The following is a 24,079-nucleotide window of genomic DNA, read 5'->3' on the forward strand; positions in this document are numbered from 1 at the left end:
AACTCACTGAGGTCTTGGGCTTGGAGGTTCCCCTTGGCCCTATGAACGTACTTTTGGGCATCACCGAGGGGCTGGATGGTACCAGGGCTGAGAAGCTCTTTCTTAACACAGTGCTGGTGGTGGCCAAGAGGGACAGTGCAGCCCAATTGCTGAAACTACTGCACCTACATTGGTGCACTGGCGCAGGGGAGTGGACTGGCGTGCCGCACAGGAACGGCCTCTATATGCTGCCAGAGGTTGCCCCAAGAGGTTTTGTTGAATATGGGGCAAATGGGTCGGAGTGATAGAAGACTAGATGGGACTGATGTGCTGTCCAGGACTGGAGTGGATATGCCGATATCTTCCCTATGTATGTCTACCTTTAGAGGCCACTGTGATGTGTTTTTGTCCTTGACTTGTCTTTCACATTATACTCCTGAATGGTGCTGTTATTTTTGTTGCAACCTAAAATCAATAAAATTGGTTATGAAAAAAAAGGAGAAATTGACCGTTTCATCAAAGTTACCACCTCCACAACCCCCCATGTTATGGAAAGATTCTATTAATTCCATCTTTCCAATAATGTGTTTACCTTTTTCAAAAGCTAGATCTGATAAAATGTATATAAATCTGCATAGTTTTCCTTAACAAAAATACTTTGATACCGTTTGGGTTTCTAAAGTAATCACCATGCAAAATATATTACAGAAATGCCTAAGTAGCATTGGACAACAAGGATTCTATCTTGGATGGTTAACCCTGTATCCTCCTAATTCTCAGAATGTCACAGCCATTTCTAATGCTGAATGGTTGTATAACAGAGTATTGCCCACAAAAATATCACAATACCAAAATAAGGTAAAGTTATTGAATACCTATTGTTTGACCTGCCATTCTTAGGATGGTCTTCCCTCAAACATTTTGCCTACTTACCTCCATTTCTTTCTGCTTTTTTTATTGGCCGTAGGACTCTGAGCACTTTACTGCTACTGACTAGTGCTAAAGTGCATGTGCTTCTCCCCTAATCATGCTAATATTTGTGTATACATAATTCACATATTTAGTTTACTTATAAGTCTTTTGTAAGGTGGTGTACCATATAACCATGGCCTGTAATTTCAATGCTACAAGTGGGCTTGCAACACTGATTCTGCCACCCACACAATTAGCCTTTCATACCTGACTTAGGGCTGCCATTGTAGGGCCTGTGTGTGCAGTTTACTGCCACTTTGCCTTGAGAGTTAAAACCCATTTCCAAGCCTGAAATTTCCTTTTCATTACACTAAATCACCCTTAAGGTAGGTCCCAGGCAGCCCATAAAGCAGGGTGGTATGTAAGTAAAAGGTAGAACATGCGCTTTGAAAATGTTGCAAGTCCTAGTAGTGACAAACAGCGAAATTTGTTTTTCACTACTTTGAGGCCTACTCTTATATGTTCACATTGGTAACTGCTTAATACCCTTAAAATGCAATTCCTGATTCGATTGGATTAGCTGTGGCATGTTTTATATATTTGGAATTGTAATGATAAATTCTCTGTACTGGTAAAGCTGGATTTACCATTACTAGTTTAAAAATGCCACTTTTAGATAGTAGGTGTTTCTCTGCTCTTACTGCTCTGTGTGCTTGCAGTCTGTCTCCAATATGTGTCTGGAATCGGTGACAGCTACACTTTGTGCATTCTCTTTCGACAGCCACAAACACAGCAAGGTTAGGTGTGTCTGAGTACTCATCTGCATTCATCTACATCCTGATGGCTCATCCTGAGCAGGAAGGGAGGGAGGGTCTGACACTCATATTTGAATAGGTAGTGGCCTAACTACATACAAAGGGCTGATTACCTCCCACAGCTAGTCTGGAGCCAGGGCTGAGGAAGAAAAGATACTTGTGCACTTCAAAGAACCTTATTTGAAGTTACCCCCACTTCAAAGGCACATTGGGATCAAGATAGACGCATCGCTAGACACATTGCATGACTGCCCCCTGCATCTCGCTGTTGTGACCAGGATAAGGTACTTTGTTCACATGGGTGTGCATGGGTACTGTAGCCGGCCTGTGCTCCATCACAGTTGGCCCAAACGTTTGACTTACCCCTGTCCAGCTTGTCCAGATAACCCTCTTAGGCGCTTATTGCTACTAAGCATTTAAACCTCTTTATAATCTTTAAAAATGAATATCTCAACTTCATAATTATTGGATTTTTGTCATTTGATCTTGATTTGATTTACTGCTACGAGCGACCAGACGGGTCACGAGCGCTGTTGCTATTAGACGGATTGCAACTTATCCCGGTTGCGAACGCGGATATTTCTATTACCCTTCTACGAGCTCGTGCACATTAATTGCTCACTTTGAATCATTGGACCTATTTTGACATGGGCGCTGTCCTATAACTTTGGATTCTAGCAGCCCTAAATTGTACCCATTCTCGCCTACGATACATCTGCTCATTAATAATAGATGATACGTTGGTTAAGAGGACTTTGATGACTTACATGCTATAGTGAATGCAATTCTGTGCTTCACGCTATTCTCCAATTTTGGGGTATCTTATTATTTCAGTATTTATACATAACGTTGTGTCCCTACTTCCTGAAGTGGATTCCTAACACCTTCCTACTGATTTTTATGCCTTGATTAAGTCTCTGTGGGAGACGAAACATGTGTTGGCGATGTTTATGCTGGGTGAACCTGCGTTTTTTATGAATTTTGAATAAAGGAGAATAACAAAAACAACGTTATCTGAAGAGGATCTCTTTTTGACTCTACATTGGATCATTACTTACCCTTATACTGTTTTAACCTTGTGTTGTAAACTTCATTAGTGACAATAGTTCAAGGTTTTATTCATGTAATTCACACATAAAGACTGAAAAAACTCTTCAAAAATTTTTGGTGTGCTGTAATTAGAACCTCACTTTTTTGTAGCAGTATTTCCGGTTGTACAATTTTGTGCACCGATATAGCACCTTTAGGTAGTAGGTGCTTTGAGTTTCTTGAGCACCCATGGTATACAATTATTGATTGCTACTTTGTTCACTTATAACGCGTATTTTCCTAAATTATACTAGGATTAAGATTTCCAATTGAATGTTGCGGACTTCTCCATTGTGGTCACTACTACCTTCGTTTGTTAAAACTAGACACATTGCATGACTGCCCCCTGCATCTCGCTGTTGTGACCAGGATAAGGTACTTTGTTCACATGGGTGTGCATGGGTACTGTAGCCGGTCTATGCTCCATCACAATTGGCCCAAACGTTTGATTTACCCCTGTCCAGCTTGTCCAGATAACCCTCTTAGGCGCTTATTGCTACTAAGCATTTAGACCTCTTTATAATCTTTAAAAATGAATATCTCAACTTCATAATTATTGGATTTTTGTCATTTGATCTTGATTTGATTTACTTGTGAAGTCCCTAGTAATGTGCACTGAGAGTGCCAGGCCTGGTAAATCAAATGCTTCTAGTAGGCTTGCAGCACTGGCAGTGCCACCCAGAAAAGTAGCCCTGAAAAGGTAACTCAGACCTGCCACCTCAGAGTCTGTGCACAGTTTGCAACTACCTTGTCGACATGGCAAGTGCACCCACTTGCCAGGCCCCAACCTTCACTTTTTCTACATGTCAGGCACCCCTAAGGTAGGCCCAAGGTACCCCTGTGCGCAGGGTGCTATGTATGTTAAAGGTAGGACATTTACTTATGTGGGTGACATTTTCTGGTGGTGAATTACAGTGTATTTTGTTTTTTACCATTGCAAGGCTGACTGTTCACATAGGACAGAATGGGGAGTTTGATTGCAACATAATATAAGCCTAACTACGTCTGGGAACAAGGTAGGAAAAATAAGTTTAATATATCTGGACTCAGAATGTTAAAAGGCATCTTTTAGTGAAGATGATTTTTACATTCTGTGTTTGAAAATACCACTTTTAGAAAGTAGGTATTTTCTTACTTAGCCATCCTGTGTGCCTCTGCTGGGGTTGTGGATTGACTGTCTGCCTTTGGAGTGACAGGGGCTGTAGCGGAGCAGTGGCTCCAGAGAACCTGATGGGCCAGGGCTGGACTGAATAGACCTGGGCTGCATTTAGAGTAGTGGGAGGAGATTTCCTTGCACCTGAATGGGCCTGGTCTGCCTTGCACAATGCCGTCTCCACCCCCTGCCAGGAAGCAGCACCGGGGAGGACAGAACTGGTTTGGGCTGGGTACAGACACTGTCTGCATTTAGAGAAAAAAGGATTTTGGTTTATAAATATTGGGGCCCAGACCCAAGAACTTTAGAACTCTTTTGGACCAAGCGGACTGCTGCCAAGAAGAAGAGCTGGAGAAGCTGTGAGGAGGAGCTATCACTTTGCTGTGTGCTTTGCTGTGTTGGCATGCAGTGGCTGCTTCTGTCTTGGGCTTTGAAAGGACTGGACTGAACTTTCTGCAATCTCTTTTTGTTAGTTTCTCCAATGGCTTGAGGTAGAGCTGGCGCACGGTTCAAAAAGACTCAGGTACAGCAAAGGCTTCAAGTTCTTCTGCCCTCAGCACTGGGGACTATGTGTTTTGTGCTGCAACAGAAGAAAAAGCAACCCAATGCCGTCTACTATGCCACGGCCAACTCTGTGTCCTGAAGGTACCGCAGAGGGCAATGCCGCATGGCAACCCTGGTCTCCCTGATGACTCCCGCTGCCGCCGCCACCAAGCCGCTCCTTGCACTGCGACCTATGGGCACCGCAATCTGCACCGCCTCACTTCACATCGTCAACCTGGTTCCCTGACTATGCTGCTTCATGCCGACATTGAAGCCACTACTTGCACCATGGTTCGAGGGCACTGCTTGTAAGTTACATGACGCACCATCCTCATCCCACACCAAAGCCTTGGTCTACCAATGCTGGCGCCATTGACTCCAGTTCATCAGCTGATGACAGTGCTTCAGCAATGACGATGGCGCTGCTTGCACCGTGACCTGCCAGCACCGCGACAAGCACTGCATCACTTCACATCGCAACCCTGGTGACGGTCGCCGCTGGGCGAACGTCACCGAGTCGCTGGCTGCACCACGACATGAGAGCACCACACCACTGCACTTCGCACCACAATCCCAATGCCTGCCGGTGCTCCCGACTTCAGTCGCAAGGAGTTCGATCTGCAACGCGTGTGACTTCAAGGGCCAGACGACTCCTGCACTGAACTCCTGTACAGACGCCTGGGACGCCGTGCTTCCGGAGCTCACCGAGTGGTCGCTGACGCCCTGCATTTCTAAAGGTACTGTTTTATGGGTCTTCCCGACACCGTAGCTGACCCTTGACGCTGCGGTCAGCCAGAACTGTTTGGATTTTGTCGTTCACGACGCCGTGATAGCCCCAGGTGGAGCTATCGACTTCAAAGAACTTTATTTCCTGTTTATTTTTATAACTGAAGATTTCTAAGTACTGTATTGTGAATTTTTTAAATAATTTTCGGTCTTGTTTTATGTATATAAAATATTGGATATTTTTCTAAACTGGTGTGGTGTCCTTTTTAGTGCTTACACTGTATTACTGTTGGTTATGTGCAAATGCTTTACACACTGCCTCTAAGATAAGCCTGACTGCTCATGCCAAGTTATCAAGGGGGTGAGCAGTGGTTATTTTAGGAGAGTAACTTCCTTATCCTGACTAGAAGGAAGGGTCCCTACATGGACAATGGTACATACCTCCCCCAACTAGAGACCCCCATTTGTAACACCCAATTTCAAACATTGTTGGCAGCGATGGGATCGGGCTTGTGTTTGTTTAACACCATATAAAAATGCATTGTTCACTCCAAGTCTATACTAAGACCAATCAAGCCTTTTTCAGTTGCCACTGATTGGCCTTTTTAATTTTTTGCTAAAACATGTCTCTCTCTGAAGAAGCAACACCTGCATCTGTATCTGGAGTCATTGATTTTGAGTTGGCCAAGTTAGAATCCTATACTGTTGCCCGGCTTAAAGATTTTATTTTTTTTTTTTTAAATTTATTTATTGGTGTAAGATGTTCTTTGCACTATTCGTCGCTCACAGAAAAAAAGCAAAGCATATACAGTGCATTCGCCTACATCCGCAACGGGCCGGCTACCTGCATTTAAAGTCAAGACCATCAGCATTAGTAGTACACGGCCCATCAGCCGACATCCAGCGGACCGGCGGCGTGTTATCTGATAGCACCCACTCGTACATCAGTGCATTACTTGCGTACTTATACATCAGTAATCTTACATTTTTATAGTTTGACTTAACCGAAACAAACAGAACAGTGTATTCCCCAACTTGTAGTTCTCCCCCTGCTACAGTCTCTCTGCATCACAGCATCCTCCCTCCTTAGTACCATCATTACTCAAATTGCGTGCTCCAAGTTGTCATCTTCGGACGTATATTTCACTCAATCTCCGCCTCTGTTTCAGACTCGCCATGTGCTAGTAAATATGCCTTTAAATACCCCCAATAGTCCTTGGGCCTAGAGCTGCCAGGCAACTCTTCTTCATATGTGGTAAGTGTGTCTCGACAATACACCATATCTTCAATCCAATGCTTTACATCCGGGGCCCTCTTGCTGTTCCAGTGGATTGACACCCCCCTCTTAGCCAACAGTAGCGCAATAGCATAGAATTTTCGTTTCAATGCTCTAAGTTGCGGAACAATACCCAACAGACAGATTTTCGCTTCACACCTCATGGAAACCCCAAGCATGTCGTTTAAAATTTGTACAACTTGTTCCCAATATCCCGCCACCAGACGACAGTGCCACGCTAGGTGCATGAAGTCCGCATCTTCTTGTTTACACCTTGCACAAAGTGAATCGTCCCTCAAGCCATATTTATATAACCTCTGAGGCGTGTGGTACACCTGATGTAAATACTTGTAATGTATGATTTTCAAGTTCCCGTTTGATGTCAGCATACCTGTGAGCACGCAGGAGGAATCCCATTCTATATCCGTCAGGGGTTCTTCCAGCCCAGCACTCCATTTGTCCCTAGCCTTGTGTGTATTCGCCCCCACTGCCTCTTGTACATTCGCATATAGTTTGGATACTAAATGAGATGCTGTGGGTATAGTGAGGAGTAGTTGGAGAGGTGCAAGGGTAGGCGGTTCCTCCGGATGCGTTGGGTAGTGTTCCCGCAGTGCTCTTTGTAGCCTATAGTAGTTGAAACTAAAAAGTGGAGATGGGTTCGTGATGTATTGTAGCTTTTCCAGTGTCAGGAATACCCCACCATCGTACAGGTCCCCAAGCGTGTCTATTCCCGCCCGTTTGAACAGATCTATGCCGACCCGCTCCTGTGTTACCGAAAGAGCCGGGTGATGTGCCAGTGGAAGTGTTGGTGCATATAGCGGTAGGCAGTCCGTGGCTTTACCTATCAGCCTCCATGCTTCCGAGGTAGTATTAACCGGATTAATGTCACGGTCATGTAGTTTAGTTCGTTTGTGTGTCAATATACTTGCTAGCGGGATTGGGTCGGCGTCTCCTGCTTCCACAGCCACATGCGTCAGGAAGGGCACCTCGTGGTACCAGTAATGTGCGTACTGCGCTTGAGCGCATAAATAATATAAGTAGAAGTCCGGCACCTTGAAGCCTCCTTTAGCATACGGCAGCGTCATGGTGCGCAATTCCATCCTCGCTTGCTTTCCTGCCCATAGCAGATTAAGGACCAGCGATGTGATATTACGGAATACAGCCGCCGGTGGTTTTATTGGGATATTATTAAAAAGGTACAGAAACTTCGGCAGAAGTACCATTTTTACAATGGCCGCTCTGTCTGCCAACGACAGAGGAAGTCTGTTCCACCTCTTAATTTTGTCTTCCAGGGATGACATGGTCCGCCCGTAATTCGTCCTTATTACCAATTCCGGGTCTCTGTGGAACCATATGCCTAGATATTTCGTGGGTTCCTCCTGCCATTCTAGTGGGTAATCCAACTTGGTCGGGCAAGTACTGTCTGTTAGGGACAGGACAAGGGATTTATCCCAGTTTATCTGCAACCCGGATTGTTGGCCAAATTTTATGTACTCTCTTAGGAGTGGATTGAGGTGTTGTTCAGGATTTTTAACATAGAGCACCATGTCATCCGCGTATAACGAGATATGTATGGGTCTGGATGGCATTTGAATCGCCGAATAGTGGTGATGTTGCCGGATTTTACATGCAAGAGGCTCTAGGACCAACGCGAAGAGCATCGGCGAGAGCGGGCACCCTTGTCGAGTGCCTCTGCATATCGGAATGGGTTCTGAAACGTATCTGTTTACTCTGATGCGTGCCGTTAAGTTCGAATATAGCATCGCTATCCAACCCAGGAATATTAACGGAAATCCCATACGCACCAGTACTGCTTGGATAAAGGGCCAGCCGATTGTGTCAAATGCTTTAGCTGCGTCTAGCAGCACTGCCACAGCCTTTGTCTCTGGTGCCAGGTAGTGCGCCAATGCGAACAGTGTACGGGTGTTATGTGTAGTGGCCCTGTCGGGGATAAATCCAGACTGATCTGGCCTGACCAACAGCGGCATGAGTGGTTTTAACCTGTCCGCTAGCAGACTAGCTATGATTTTAGTGTCCACATTTAACAGTGAAAGGGGGCGGTAGGAATCACACTTATCCACATCTTTACCAGGTTTCAATATCGTAATGAGCAGTGCTTCCCTCAGAGAAGCCGGCAGTGTCTGGGCCTCATGTGCCGCCCCGTATAGCTGTACCATATGCGGAGCGAGTAGGTCGGCGTACTTTTTATAGAATTCCGTTACGAAGCCGTCTGGCCCTGGTGCTTTGTTATTTGGTAATCGCCTAATGGTGTGTGTCACCTCTTCCACTGTAACAGGGCGTTCTAAATATTTCCTATGCCCTTCAGCCAGCCATGCCATTTCTATATCCTCCATATATTTCAGCAATTCTTCCTGTGGTGGTGTTGGGCGTGCCGTATAGAGTGTGCCGTATGTGTTCATAAATTCTGTCAATATCCCCTTGGTGTCTGTAACCACCTCCCCGCTGTCTGTGCAAATGGATGCTATGTTATGTGGTGCTCTACCTGCGCATATCTTCGCGGCTAGCTCCCTCCCAGGCCTTCCTCCTTCCCCGTACCTTCTTGCTGTCGCTCGCTTTGTCACATATTGAAGTTCATCCGTTGCGAATTTATTGTATTCCGTTAACAGCGCCTTAATTTCCCCCAATACCGAGGTGTCTCCTGTTTGTGTATATGTCTGCTCCAGTGTTTGAATGGCCTTTTCCCGTGTATGTATTTGGTGTCGGATATCTTTGAGGATGCCTGAGGTTGTACTGATGCAGACCCCCCGAATAGTGGCCTTAAAGGCCTCCCATAATAAACCAGGGTCGTCCGTTGTCGGGCCGTTGAGATCAAAGTAATCTACTATTGCCTTATGGATGGTGTCTACATATATGGGGTCCTGCAGTGCAGCAGCATTGAAACGCCAAGTGAAAGGTGGTGGGTCATAGTACGGTATAGCAACGTCCAACAGTACTGGACCGTGATCCGATAGTGTACGCGGTAAGTGTTTGATATCGTTAACCCATGAGAGTACCTCTTGTGTGCCCAGCCAGTAGTCTAGCCTAGACCAACTGTTGTTTGCCGCATTTATATGTGTAGCTACAGTCGACCCTGGGTTGCGTGTCCTCCACAAATCTACCATATGCAGGTCTTCCATGGCGTCCCACAGCATTTTTCTGGCATTCCCGTGTTGTTCTAGCGTATGCGCTGCCCTGTCCAGAGTGTCTCGTAATGTGACATTGAAGTCCCCCCCTCATATCACGTGAGCTGTCTGCATGTCAGTTATAGTGTGCCATATCTTACTGAAAAACCCCGGGTCATCCACATTAGGTCCGTATGTGTTCACTAATAGTATCTTCTGCCGTCTAACCGTGCCAGCTATCATCACGCTCCTCCCGTCGGTATCTCTGTGTATGTTTGTAATCTCGAATCCCGTACCCTTTTTTATCAAGATGCTCACTCCTCTGGAGTAAGATGAGAAGCTCGAGTTGGTGACAGACTCCGCCCATTTGGCACCCAGTGTGGATGTACTATCACGTACCAAGTGCGTTTCCTGTAAAAAAAGGAGGTTAACTTGTAGCCTGTCAAAATATGCAAACAATCGCCTAATCTTTTTCGGATTACCCAATCCACGTACATTCCAAGTTAGAAACTTTAGTGTACTATGACCAGCCATGAGTGTGTGTCTGGAAATCAGTGATGTGCATCTTGCATTGATACCTCTGTCCATAGAATGTGTGCAGATAGACACGTTTTACAGTGACTGAAATTGACAGTAGCATACGTTGTACATAAACAACCTTTGTACAATAAAGCACGACCAAGGAGTTCGCCATGCTTCTCAGACACAGAGATTGCAGTTGGAGATATTCCGAATTTCCCACCCTCCCCCCACCCACTTTAGCACCCAAACTTTGCCAAAGCCATCCCCGAACAAACTTTAACTGTGGTTTTGAGCATATAGTGGGGTACACCCTCATGGGGGTGTCACCAGGTTCACACATCACCATCCACATAGTGGATGTGGACGGTCGCATGCGCATGCTGCAGTATAAAACACATGCTTGACTTCCCCCTACCCCTCAATCCCCCCAATACAAGCTGTCATGCTGAAACGGCATAAGTATAGTTTACCGAGTTCCCCACTATTAGGCGCGCTAGCGCATCTAGTATGCAGAGCCGTGTCACTGACAATGTCTCTCCTGCTAGCCGAACCGTTAAAGTAGCATGCCCATCCAGGGTGTCAGCCATTAGCTAGCGGTCACCCATCCCCATCAGCCGGCCAACAGTGCTCTCCCCACTGCCCTCCTCATTCTTGATACTCACATCTCTACTGACTTTACTGTGGCACAGCTCCATCAAGGTCCGTACTTACAATGAGTTCGTAAGTGCCGTGCTAGTCCGTCATCTGCTACAGTCGTGAACGCAAAGGCACGTTGAAGTGTCCGCCAACGGTTGTAGTGCCAGTGATTTGCGTCGCTCATGTGGGTACAGTAGTTCAGTTCAGTTCGCCCATATTCAAAAGCAGTTATTCCACATCACTTGTAGCTTTGTTCCGATCTTGCTGCTTCCGTCGTTTCACCTGATTCCGAACATATTCCTGCGCCGCCTGTACCGTTGGTAGTATGACCGGTTTCCCGCCAGTGAAGATTTTGAGTTTTGCCGGATAGAGCATAGCATACTCTTGACCAAGTTCCCTCAGCTTCTTTTTTACTGGTGCAAATTCCTTCCGAGCCAGTTGCACCGCCATGGTATGGTCTGGATAGAACTCCAGCGAGTTTCCTTGATGAGTGATTTTACCCATTTCCCTGGCCAGCCTCAGTATCGTGTCTCGGTCCCGGTAATTAAGCATGCGGGCAATAACCATGCGCGGGGCAGCGCCAGGTTTGGGCACAGGCGCTAGTGAACGATGTGCACGTTCAACCAGGAACACTGAGGACAGTTTCTCGGGACCAAAAACCTCTCTTACCAGTGCTTCGATATACGTCTCCATCTTCCCCGTGTTTGTGGATTCCGGCAAACCCGAAATCCGGACGTTGTTGCGCCTGGACCTGGCTTCCTGGTCTTCCACTTTGGCGCGTAGGCTTTCTACCGTCTTTTCTAGGCCACTGCAGGACCTGGACATGGCTAGGTGGTCATCCTCTACCTGTGATATTCGTTGTTCGGCTTCCGTCATACGCCCGTCGTGCTGTTCAATTTTCGCCGCCATGTTGTCCACCCTCTGCACCACGTTATCAAGTTTTCCATTCATTTCCTGCAGGCTCTTCTGGATCGCTCGCAGAACAGACTCCATGCCCGCACTGTCCGGGTGCTCCTGGCCCCCTTCCACCTCGGGGTCAGTTGTGACACTTTTGCCCTGCTTCCGTGCTTCAAATTGGAGCTTGGTTTGTTGCCGGTCTGGTTTCCCCATATCGAGTTGCTGTTTCGGTGTAGTTTGCCCCGAAGATTTAGGGCTGCCAGCCGTTGTCACACAGGTCGCGGAGTTGGCGCGATGTGTTGTCGCTGAAGCCCCCCACCGAGCTGTGCGTGTAGTCATTAGCCGGCTACAGTCGTCGTGAATAGGATCTTGCGTGGACAGTTAGCGTTTTCTCCTCCTGACCCCCCGGGGCGCCGCAACAACCGTACTGGGCCGCTGTAGGGGCAGCTTCCCTCAGATCTGTTATGTCGAGCAGTCGTTGTGGGCAGAACTTAAGTGTCCGTTCATGTTATGTGAACACCATGCCTCGCGTGCACCCCTTTCTGTCTGTGCACTCCGCACTTCACAGGAACCTGGGCTTCAGAGCGTTTCCTCGTGGTGCGACACGCAGCACCGCACTCAGCAACCTCAGGGAGCCTCACTCTGCTTCCAACTCACCACGCTGCAGGTGACCGCCAAGGAATCACGGGGACCTCCACTTCGCCCGGCGCTCAATGTCAACGTTTACCTCCGCCAGTCATGTGCGTTCCACTGGCGCCGCCATCTTGTTGTCGGTGGAACGCACGGCCAATCTCCGCGGTCTCGGGTCCAGAGCCGCTCCCTACCGCCGCACAGCCCCTGAAGATGGACCGCCACCACAGTACCCGCGACGCCGAGGGGGTTCCACGTTTAAATCCATCGGGCTGCAGTGTAATCCTCGGGCCGCCGATCTTCATGAGCGGCCATTTTGCGATGGTGTCTGTCGGTCTCCGTTATGTTGATCGGATCTGTTTGTACCCGTCCATATCGCGCTTCTGCTCTGCGGGACAACGTCGGCCCCCGCTTCCGATCGCCAATACACTGTCCGTCGCCACTGGAGCTGGGGATTAAAGGGGTTAAAGGCCGCTAGGCGCGCGACCGTCCTGCGGAGCTGACACACTAGCCAGCCATTCCGCAGTGCGCCCTCTAGCGCCCCCCGGCTTAAAGATTTTTGCAAAGAATTTCATGTGTCCATGAGAGGCTAAACCCAGAAGGTGGAGGTGCAGAATACTCTGAGTAGTTTGACAGGATTTTGATATTAATCCAAACAACCATGACAGTCCAGCCGTATTTAAATTTCAACTTCTCAGGTTATGAAAGATTTTTACTAACTAGGTTCAGACTAGATATTTTTCACCATCTAGTCACTTTTCCCACAACTAACAACTGGGCAAAAACCCTACAACCCTGTCCTTGCGACAACATCTCCCCTCAATCCACGATCCATACAATATTGTTCTGCAAATTCTATTACGAATCGAGGAGACGCTGGCTCATACCGATCCTAAAAATTATGGGCCTACAAAGGTGCCGTCCCGCTTTTCTCGCCCTGCAATGTTTGGATGCTGAGTGCTTTGCTAAACCGATAGCGACATTTTTGAGTTTAGCTGTTAGGCACAGGCGAGACTTGGACTAACACGGGGTGCTTATTTTTATCATGACTTGTTTTAACTGTTAAACTTTGACTTGATTTTACTAGTATTTAACTTATTCGCAGCGTATGATTGCTGTTTTTTTACTGTTTTAATTATTGATCCTAACTTTAGCATGATTTCTTCATGCACACACCACGCACTTTACGTACGCCACATGGAAGCCCTGCTCCTTGGAGTCTCACCTTAAAGATTACTGTCATGATTTCTTTACTGTTACTAGGAGAATTGGCAAATTGCACGATGCTACAATGAACCTGTCATTCCTATGAAATCTTACTATGATGTTTATATATATATATTTTTTTTTAAACTGTATTTTTATGTACTTGCAAGTTCACTATGCTTTTATGGCTGTTTGTTACAACCGAATAAAGCTTTATATATATATTGATATATTGAGTCTGATGTGGCTCTGGAACTGCCTTTGTAGGGAGCAAACAACTTGCTGGGAGCAGTGGTGTTCCCTAGAGCAGGGATCAGTGTCTCCTCCAATACCCTGTCGACAGAGAAGCTGGCAGACAGAAGGGAAGAAAGAAAAATAAAATTGAAACTTTAGAAAATTGTCAAGAAGCATGACCTTGCCTAATTAGAGAAGGAGCAGGCCGTTGCTCGACTGGAGAAAAAGCAAGCTCAAGAGTAGAGGAGACGAGCCATGGAGTAGAGGAAGATGTCCCATGAGCTGAGTCTCAGAGAGCTGGGAATGAGAGCCCTACAAGTTTGGTCCAGCAACAGCCATGGTGGCAGCATACCTGCAGTGTCCACTAATGCAAAAGATCCCAGAAGAGTTATGTGGTGGTAGTTTATAGAGTGCGAGACGCTGGCCTGGTATATGATGTCCACTAATGTAAGTGAAAAAACAGATGCAAAAACAACAGTTGAGAGACAGAATGCCAAACAATGTCATACCTTCACCCCAGTACAGAGATCTGGTCCTAAATCCATAGTTTTTTTGCTCACCATGCCATTCCAGTTTGAACCCAGCCATATACAAATCAGTCTTGACCCTGTGCCCCATGGGAACAGTCCAGCCCTAACTGCCAAGCCAGGCCCTCCCTGGACTGGAAACAAACATCCTAGGACCGGTTTCGGGCTTTCAGCCCTCATCAGCGAGGATAGCTTGATTCCAGTGGCATGGAGAGCACGGGACTCATGTCTGGGCATACCGATGCAAGAGACTGGAAGGCAGACAAAGTCAGGCCCAAACAAAGTCCAGCAAACTCCAGAGTGCCCACACAGTAGCAGTTCAGTGGTGTCTGGTCTGAATCTTATCTCATGATGAATCTAGGGACCTACACCCAGGTAAGCCCTTAAGTACCCTAGGCAAAGGGTTGGGTGGATTTAGGTGACCATCCCAGGGGTGGGTCTGCAGGGGGGAGGTTACTACCATGTGCTTTGTCCAGATGTGCACCAGAGCAGGAGCCAACGGCTCCCAGAACTGGTTTGAACTGGATTATGCATGGGGACACCAAGTGTGCCCCTCATGTAGACTTTCTGGCACTGGCAAGCACACCCACCCAGTCCCAATACACTAAATCCTGTCTGCGAGGTGGTCAAACCTCCCTGTGACAGGATGCCTATTGTTCCACCTTCCTCGGCTTGAGCTTGGCTCAGCAGCAGAAGGGCAGAAATGTGTCTCTGGTCTGAAGCAACCATTTTGTGCTGTCTGGGTCTGGAAGACTGGTACCGACAACACTGAGAGCCTAATGGAGGGCTCTTCCAGTGCTTGGAATCATACCTCCCACACCACACCATTTACAGTCTGGGGGTATGATTCCAACATGTTTGATACCAAACATAATAGGATTTGTTTTCAAGATGGTCATCACGTAATTACATGGTGCCCCTCTATATAGTAAATGGCTGCTTCACTGACAACCCAGGAGAATGGACTCCGTAGGCTGCAGTGGTGTCCTGCTCATGCAGGGGCACCCTCTTACTTAGAACCAAGCACCCTGCTTTCAGGATTGCAAAGGCCTGATAAATAAGGGTGAGTTATAGGTTTTAATTGCAGTGACCCTTAGATATAGTAAACCTATATCGTTAGTAAGTGGTGCACGCACCAACTTACACTGGCTGCAATGGCAGGCTTGTAGTTCCATTTTGCATGGTCCTCCATGGGTGACATAATGCATGCTTCAGCCCATGGGAGACCTCTGTGGTACCTATGCCCTGGGTACTTTAGTACCACATACTGGGGATTGATAAGGGTAACCCAGTGTCCAATTTGGAGTATACCTAAGAACTCAACACAACAATTTAGGAAGAAAGCAGATAGACTGGGGTCCTGATTAACAGGATCCCAGTCGGAATAGTCAGAATAAAACTCAGCACCAGGCAAAAAGTGGGGGTAACCGTAGAAATAAACCATACTTTCCTACAGGAGGTATAAGCCCACATTGGGGAGGGGAATTCTCCTGACAGTAGTGGTGGAGGATCAGACATGCTGCACTGCTATGAAGGCCATCTTAGTCAGGAGCTCTGGGGTGGTAGTTTATAGAGGTATATGCCCACAGCAGGGACCAGTCTAAAAGCCTCCTGCCCGGTATGGCCTACCGATCTAGAGGAAACGGATAAGGTCTATAGGAATTGGATTAGTGACACACTAGACGGCTGCATTCCTAAAAAGCTGACCTGTGCTAAGCGTATAAAATCCCACACCTGGTACAACGAGTCCTTAAGGCAGGAGAAAAAACAATGCAAATCTTTGGAACGCTCCTGGAGGCGCTCCTATGACCCTACAGCAAAACAACTCTATAGGTCGGCGATTAAAGCCTACCAGAAACTTGTTCAAAAGGTTAAAGCTGCATTTTATACCAATCTAATTACTTCAAGCTCCAATCCCTCCAAAACTATTTTTTTCTCTGGTCAATGATATGACGAAACCCCTAGCTGACACCAATAATATAATCTCTTCTGACCAGCATTGTGAATAAGCATGGGCGGATTTTGCGAATTGGCAATCCGCGAACTTGCGTATTTTCGGATTCGCATTCCGCAAAATCCGCGAACTCTCGCGAATTTGGGGATTTTTTTTTTTTGTGTGTTCGCAAGGATTTTTGCCAGTTCGCGAGGGTTCTGTACCAGTTCGCAATTGCGAACTTACTTGTCGGCTCGCAACGGCCGCGACTATATTGTTTCTACATCTGGTTCATCATCACAGGTTCACAGCACCCTCTGTTTCACCACTGCCACCCTCTGGTACACCCATGCCACCCTCAGGTACATCACTGCCACCCTCTGGTTGGTTTATCACTGTAGATTATGGGGGTGAAAAAAAGCAAGCACACCTGCCCTGCTTCAACTGACATGAACTAATTCGGGGTTGATTAATGTGTCACTGAATTTAAACTTCCAGTCTGGCTGGCACCTGCTTCCTTATCTGTAATTTGCTTTCTTTTGCAGTGCACTTTTTTTTCACAGGACCTTTGTGGCCTATAGTTGCAAGTAGGCAACTGAACTCTGAAAGGGCCCCTCAGGAAGCACTACAGGGAATGGTTACTAATGATAAGATTGAACTTTTGCACCTGCTGAGTGCTTTCAGTTTGGTCTGTAATTGCTTTCTGTTGCAGTGTAATTTTTTTAACAGGACCTTTGTTGTATACTTGTAGCTATTCTCTGAGCCTGCTGTGAGGGTCAGAGCAGGGTCATAGAATAGTTGCAAGTAGGCAAATGACCTCCGAAGGGGCCCCTCAGGAAGCACTACAGGGAATGGTTACTAATGATAAGATTGAACTTTTGCACCTGCTGAGTGCTTTCATTTTTGCAAAAATCCAAATATCCAGCAGCATCCACAAAAAGTAATCCTTCCAGGTCAAGATCCAAATCAAAGTGACCAGCACATGAAGAAAGCACTGGGAGGAGGCTGGTGGACAGGAACAGGAAGTTGGAGACTGTGGGGCACTTCCTTCCTCCCACCCCCACCCCCCAAAATGGACTCCTTGCAAAGAAAAAGTGCAGGCAAATGTCAACCTGAGGAGTTATTCTGATAAAAATCATAATTTTCAAGGTTTATGCTGCCTGCTGGTGGATTTCTTGTCCAAAATTGCAAATTTTGCAATCTCGCAATTGCGAGATTGTCGCTGCCCGCCGCATCTACGTGTTCGCAAGTGTTTACTCCCACGAAATTGTATAGTATTCTAGTTGGCAAGTGCGACCAAGCAAAAAATCCGCTTCGCACGTATTTTACGAATTTTCGGCAAGTTCGCGAGAGTTCGCGGATTGCGAATTTACCGAAAATCCGCAAAATCCGCGAGCAGAACGGATTTTACGCCCATGCTTAATTGTGAAGCTCTAGCCCAATACTGTATCAATAAAATTGACAGTATCTATACTACCTTTGATGTGCGTAGGGTGGTACCTGAACAATGGCCTTCTATCACTATCTCGGATTCCTTTCCTAGACTACAAGTTCTTCCCCCTCTCTCCTGTAATGATATGGTAACTATCTCCAACAAGGTGAAATCCGGCTCTCCTGCCGACCCTGTTAAACCTGACATTTTTATGAAGTTCCAAGACTGCCTCCTAACAGAGGGGAGGGTTTTGATTAACAGATCACTTCAGTCAGCGGTGCTTCCTAAATCCTGGAAGCACGCTAAGGTTGTTCCGATCCTAAAAAAGCACACACTGGATGCATCAGCCCCTGAGATTTTTCGGCCCATCTCATTGCTCCCTTACGTGGTGAAGGTCAAGGAATCCCATGTTAACACCATCCTTACCAGGTACTTGGAGGATAATGAGATCTTGGACAAGTCGCAAAACGGATTCCGTCCTAAGCATAGTACAGAATCCGCTTTGTTGGCAGTCACAGAGTAGTTGAGGGCAGCACTGGATGAGGGCGGCACCACAGTGTTGGTGCTGCTTGACCTGAGTGCGGCCTTCGACACGGTCTCCCATGAGATCTTGCTCCATCGACTGATGGAGATCGGGGTCAGTGGAACAGCTAGGGACTGGTTTGCATCATTTTAGCCGAGCGTTCTTTCCAGATTCACGCTCCTCCATACTAGTCAAATACCCATCCCCTCAACTGCGGTGTCCCCCAGGGCTCTGCGCTGAGCCCTACACTTTTTAACGACACGTAGTTGCTATTTACCTTTTTTAAAAACCCCAGTCAAGACAAACTGAGGTTTCAGGAGGATATTATGGTAATCTCAGAATGGTTGGCAGCAAACTATCTTCAACTTAACTCTTCTAAAACAGAGATGCTTCTGTTCGGTAGAGACTCGCATAAATGGGATGACCTATCGTGGCCTGATGCACTGGGTCCCCCCCAGCCTAAAAACTCAGTAAATAACTTAAGAGTCCTGATGGATAACTCCCTCTCCTTTGAATTGCATGCTAAAAAAGTGGCAGGCACATGCTTTGGCCACTTACGTGGGCTGAAACCCATTTTAGGTTTTTTACTGCACCCATACGTCAGGTGATCATTCAATCAGTAGTCTTGTCTCGTCTGGACTACTGCAACGGACTCCTACTGGGCACAAATAAAACGCTCATGAGAGACTGCAACGGGCACAGAATGCTGCCGTCCGCACACTGTTTGCCCTCCCTAAACATTGCCACACCTCCCACCTTCTGCATCGTTTATACTGGCTCCCGGTCGAACAGAGAATTCATTTTAAAACTCTCTGTACCCTTCATAAGATCCTATTTCATCAGGGTCCCCAGATTCTGCAGGGTCTATGCTCTTTATATGTTCCAACTTGAGCTCTGCGCTCTACTGATTTGCACTTAGCCTGCACTCCCAGGGTGCGCAGGAGCAGAGCGGGCGGACGCTCTCTTAGATCTCTAGCTCCTGCCCTTTGGAATTCTATCCCAATTGCGGCCCGCCGCACCCAGAATCACATGGCCTTCAGAAAACAGATTAAAACCTGGCTAGTTCCTTCTATCTAGCCGGGGCACTCTTGCCCGTGGCACCTGCACCGGTCATTTCTGGTATGTCTTTTCCCTTGCTTTCTCCTTCACCTCTGCTGCCCGTTCTGCTAGCGCTGGGACGCCCCGTTGCTGGGGTAGCCATGCGCTCTATAAATAACCTTAACATAACATAACATAACATAACCAACCTGTAACCTTCATCTCCAGGAGGTTATTACCCAGAGAACAAAGGTGGAGTGCTATAGAAAGAGAATGTTTGCTATTGTCTGGGCACTAAAGAAACTGAGACCATACCTTTTTAGTACTCTCTTCCTGACACAGACCCCTCTGGTGGCTCATGCAAATGAGGGGTGAGAATCCAGAACTGCTGAAGTGGTCCTCTCCCATACTGGGGATCAACTTCAGGGTCGAATACTCACTATAAATAGACCACACCAATGCTAATGTTCTAACCAGATTGTTCTGCCTTAGTGATGAGAACTCTCTAGAGGTTGGGTAGATCTCTCCACTAAACTGGGAGGGACATGTGTTGGCCCTGTAATCATTAGATTGGTCTTCCCTCAATGTTTTGCCTGCTTACCTCTAGTTTTTGCTGATTCTTTTTGTTGGCCTTAGGACTCTGAGCACTTTACTATTGCTGCCCAGTGCTAACATGCATGTGTTTCTCCCCTAAATATGGCAACATTGGTGTATTCTATTTAATGCGAGAGTGCACAAAATGTGTGTACTCAACACGATGCGCACTATTATGGAACCCTTTGGGTTCTTACAATACAACATAAACATTATCAAAAATTCATATCAATAAAACACCTTTTGATCTTTCTGATTTATGTTTAATATTTAGACCTAACTCCAAGTGTTTGCATAACTTCACTTTGACATTGGCATTATCTATGCACTCATATACATGTAATCAATGTTACATCACATTGTACATATAAACATCATTAGTCGTTGGGTGAAACACAGCTTCTTGATGATTCCCAATGCATTTCGGGTTTTTAGCTCTTCATTAGAGCTGTAAATATTAATATAATGCTCATGTCTCCATTATTGGAACAGCACTCAATATAGAAACAACAAACACTGCTGCCATAATTCTGAGTGTTGACAATAACATCATCAACATTTCAAGTCGTAAAAAAATGTTTGGCATACCGAAACATGCTTGTGGTTATAGAAAAAATACACGTGTTGATGTAGAAAAAGCTGAAGTTGAACTTACACATCTTTGGGAATCTTTTCCCAGATGTACATGTTAGAGCACATACCACCGCCGCATAGGATGAAGAAATGACGCACATGGACAGATTTGTCCTCACTAGACTGCACAGTACATTACGGTCCTGCATGCCTTAATACCCCCTTAGCTCCTGAGGAGTTCCCTCCACCTACACTTTTAATTGAAGATTTGGCGGGCTCCAATCTGATTGCTAAGCTGTAGTGTTTGTGCATGGCTCTAAAGCATACACACAACAGTGGGGCTCAGCACCACTGGGAGGAGGACTTGGGGCATCCTATATCGAACAAGGACTGGGCATTCAGCTGCGTGCAAGCTAAATTTGTATCCCCTAATCACCGTCACAAGGTGCTCCATTTTCACTTTTTAAACAGAGCTTACATTTCCCTCCTTGAGTTCACCAAGTCCGACACCACCAGATCCTCGCAATATCCCAAGTGGCGCTCCCCCAGGGCAGACTATGCGCATATGACCTGGACCTGCCCCATTATTACCATGTATTCAACGGTGGTCTTCAACCCTCTGTCGCAAATGGTCCCAATTGTTCTTGATCCATCCCCTGTCCTCCCCCTACTGGATAATGTATCCTCCATCTTAGTCTGCCACTGCAGATGCACGGCAGCCGCGGCCGCTGCAGGTAAGAGTGGTGGGGCCGGTGGGGGGTATTTTAAGAGACGCACACAAGGGAAAACTAAATAAATAATTATGTTTGCCTTGTGGTCGTCTCTCGAAATCCCCCCAGCCGGCCCCACTGCCTCTGCTGCTCTTACCTGCAGTGGTCGCAGCTCTACACGTCATTGCCCTACTGTTAGCAAAGAGAGAAGCTACATTGCATTGAGGTTGTAGGGTTCGTCCCACGACCGGGGCATGAATTCGCAGTATGACATACTGCGACATGACAAGTGAGATTTATTCCACTCTCTAGCTGCCCTACGTGCACCCAAAGGACTTATGGCACCCACTTCAAGCCTATTTACTTACCTTGCAACCTTATTCTCCAGCACCGTTCCCCCACCTTGCCAGCCATACATCATCCCTAGCCAGTCAACTCACTGACTCCTTTAATGGGCTATGCCACCCGTACTCCCATCTTCATCCTAAACTAACCAATTTTCAATCAACAGAATGATGGCTTGGGTATAGTTTTCCTCTCACTGTAATGATTACTAAAATTGAGTGCTGCTGTGCTGCACAGCCATGCTGCCCTATGATAACTATTGTATGGTACTTCTGAACTTGCCTCCCCCCTTTCCTTCGCCGTCTCCCATTTTTGTTGTCATTTATGTATGTATTCTGTTGTTGAAATATCTTAAATAAAGCATTAAATATACTTAATCCCCAAAACATATATCTGATATTCAAATATATATTTTCAAGAAATATATTAACATGAATTTATTATTCACCATTCTGAAGTAGACAGCCATTAAAACAGAACAATGCAAACATTTGAATGTAAAAAAAATAATTAATAATGTAATAATACCTTCAAATAAAATAATTACAACACGATAAAAATTACTTCAAAAATAAAATGTGAAATAATTTCAATAAACAGATCATAAGACGCATTTAACACATAACAACCATATATTCACACAATAAATTATCAATTAACTAAACAGTACATAAAATCATAATAATAAAACATAACTACACAGAATACTGTCAGAACATAATACTTGTGTAGCTAAAAGCACATAAATCCCACTCAAATTTCACCAAAGATAAAAAATGATGACTCTATAACAGACATTCTTGATGCATAATACATACAATTTACACAAAAATCATGAAGTACCTGTTACATTATGCTAAGCAACATCTACAACTATAAACTAACTTAACAACCCACCAGAACCATTGCAATTGCTTAGAAATTAAGAAAACAACATTCTTACCTGAAACAAAGAACCACAGCCAAGAACCACCAAGAAGACTAATGAGAAAAAACAGATTACAAAAGGCAATTACTGGAAAACAAAATGGTAGCAAAATTGAAATTAAAAAATACTTTATTTACAATGCAACAATGGAAAAATAAAATATAAATAAAGCATTGATTTTTAAAAAATCGTTAAAAATGCAAATATACTCTGCAAAATGACGAATAACTTTAACTTATTAACCCAGTAAGCCTAAATAAAATATAAAAATGAAATGTAATATTATGTTCACATTTCTTGATACAGAGTATGTTCACCAACAGTTTTTTTCCAGCTGAAAACTGAACTCTTCTGCACAACTGAGTGCACCCATCTAGCATTCAGCATACATATGCCTGCTTAAAAAGCCACCTTTTCAGGAGCTCTTTGCAACATGATCTTTTTGATACTTTACAAATTACGCATACAGCTACATTTTGAGCTGCTTGCAGTTTAAGTAGGTCGTTATTTGACAAACCCAGATATAAGCAGTTGGCATAGTCCAACCTCGAGCCACAAATTGAATTGCTATAATTACCATTTTAAGGGCGTTGAAGGACAGATATGGCAACAGCTTCCTAATAAATCTGAACAAAAAATATATTTGGAAGCCACTGAGGCCATCTTTTTTGCAGAGTCTTTGGGGGATAGAAAGGGGGCTCATATCCAAGGGTCAGTAGTGATTGCTCCAGTGATTGCCTTCACTTTTGGGTGGCTGTTGCACCCCTCATCTCCAAATGAAGAGCATCACAGTTTGACATGCCAGATGCAGCTGACTATGTGAGTCGTCAGCATTCATGTACAGCCTAAAACCTCTCAATGCCAGCTCCTAAAAGTCATATATACATATTAAACAGATGTAGAGATTTACACCCCCCTCCGCCTGCCCCAAGAGAGAAGTTTGGTATAGGGCAGTTAATCTGATCCTGAAAGTCCACCTTGTAGCTAAAGTTTGAATTGGAATACTAAACCTGAACCCCTCTTCAGCTACCACCACAAAGCAGATGCATTCAATAACTCATCTGTAGAGTTAATGTCAGCAGGGGCATTCTTAGATGTTTCCCTGCTTGCGCTATCTGAGTGTCAATTAGAAGAGAAATGCCTTCAGTCAATGTTGGATCTCATCCTGAAATCTCTCATTTTGAGCATTTATTGATTTGCGATAGGACTGGGAAAAACCACAAATACATGTTATGTCATCACGTTCCCATGGGATTTTGTGCCTTCCGTCCATGATTTCCCTTCTAAATCTAGGCAGGGACCCGCTGCTGAAACCTACTCAAGTAGCAGGGTTGTTTTAATTCCTCTTGCCCTCGGGAGAGCATGCGGGGCTTCTTTAATCAAGATTAGTCATATCTCTGAGTGAGCTGCCATATAGACATTGAGGCTTTGCCTCAGAGATCTTAAAATGTATTCCCACCCCTTGGGACTTTGACTTCCCAACACCGATTGACCTGTCTTGGAGGTTCAAACCCATTTACTGTTCCAGTTGGATTATTTATGTGCATCTGGAAGGGTCCATTTTCAATGTTTTCAATTCCAACTGACCACAACCATTTATTGGATGGCTGAGTTCACCTTGAGTTATTCATTACTTCTTTATTAGGCCTTGCACAGTCATTAGTGTGCAACACCTATGGCCCCTGGTTCAACCTTGCTGCAATAGGCTGAACTCCTATGAAACTTTCATTGAGGCA

This window comes from Lissotriton helveticus, chromosome 8 (genome assembly GCF_964261635.1).
Source record: "Lissotriton helveticus chromosome 8, aLisHel1.1, whole genome shotgun sequence".
Classification (NCBI taxonomy): Eukaryota; Metazoa; Chordata; class Amphibia; order Caudata; family Salamandridae; genus Lissotriton; species Lissotriton helveticus.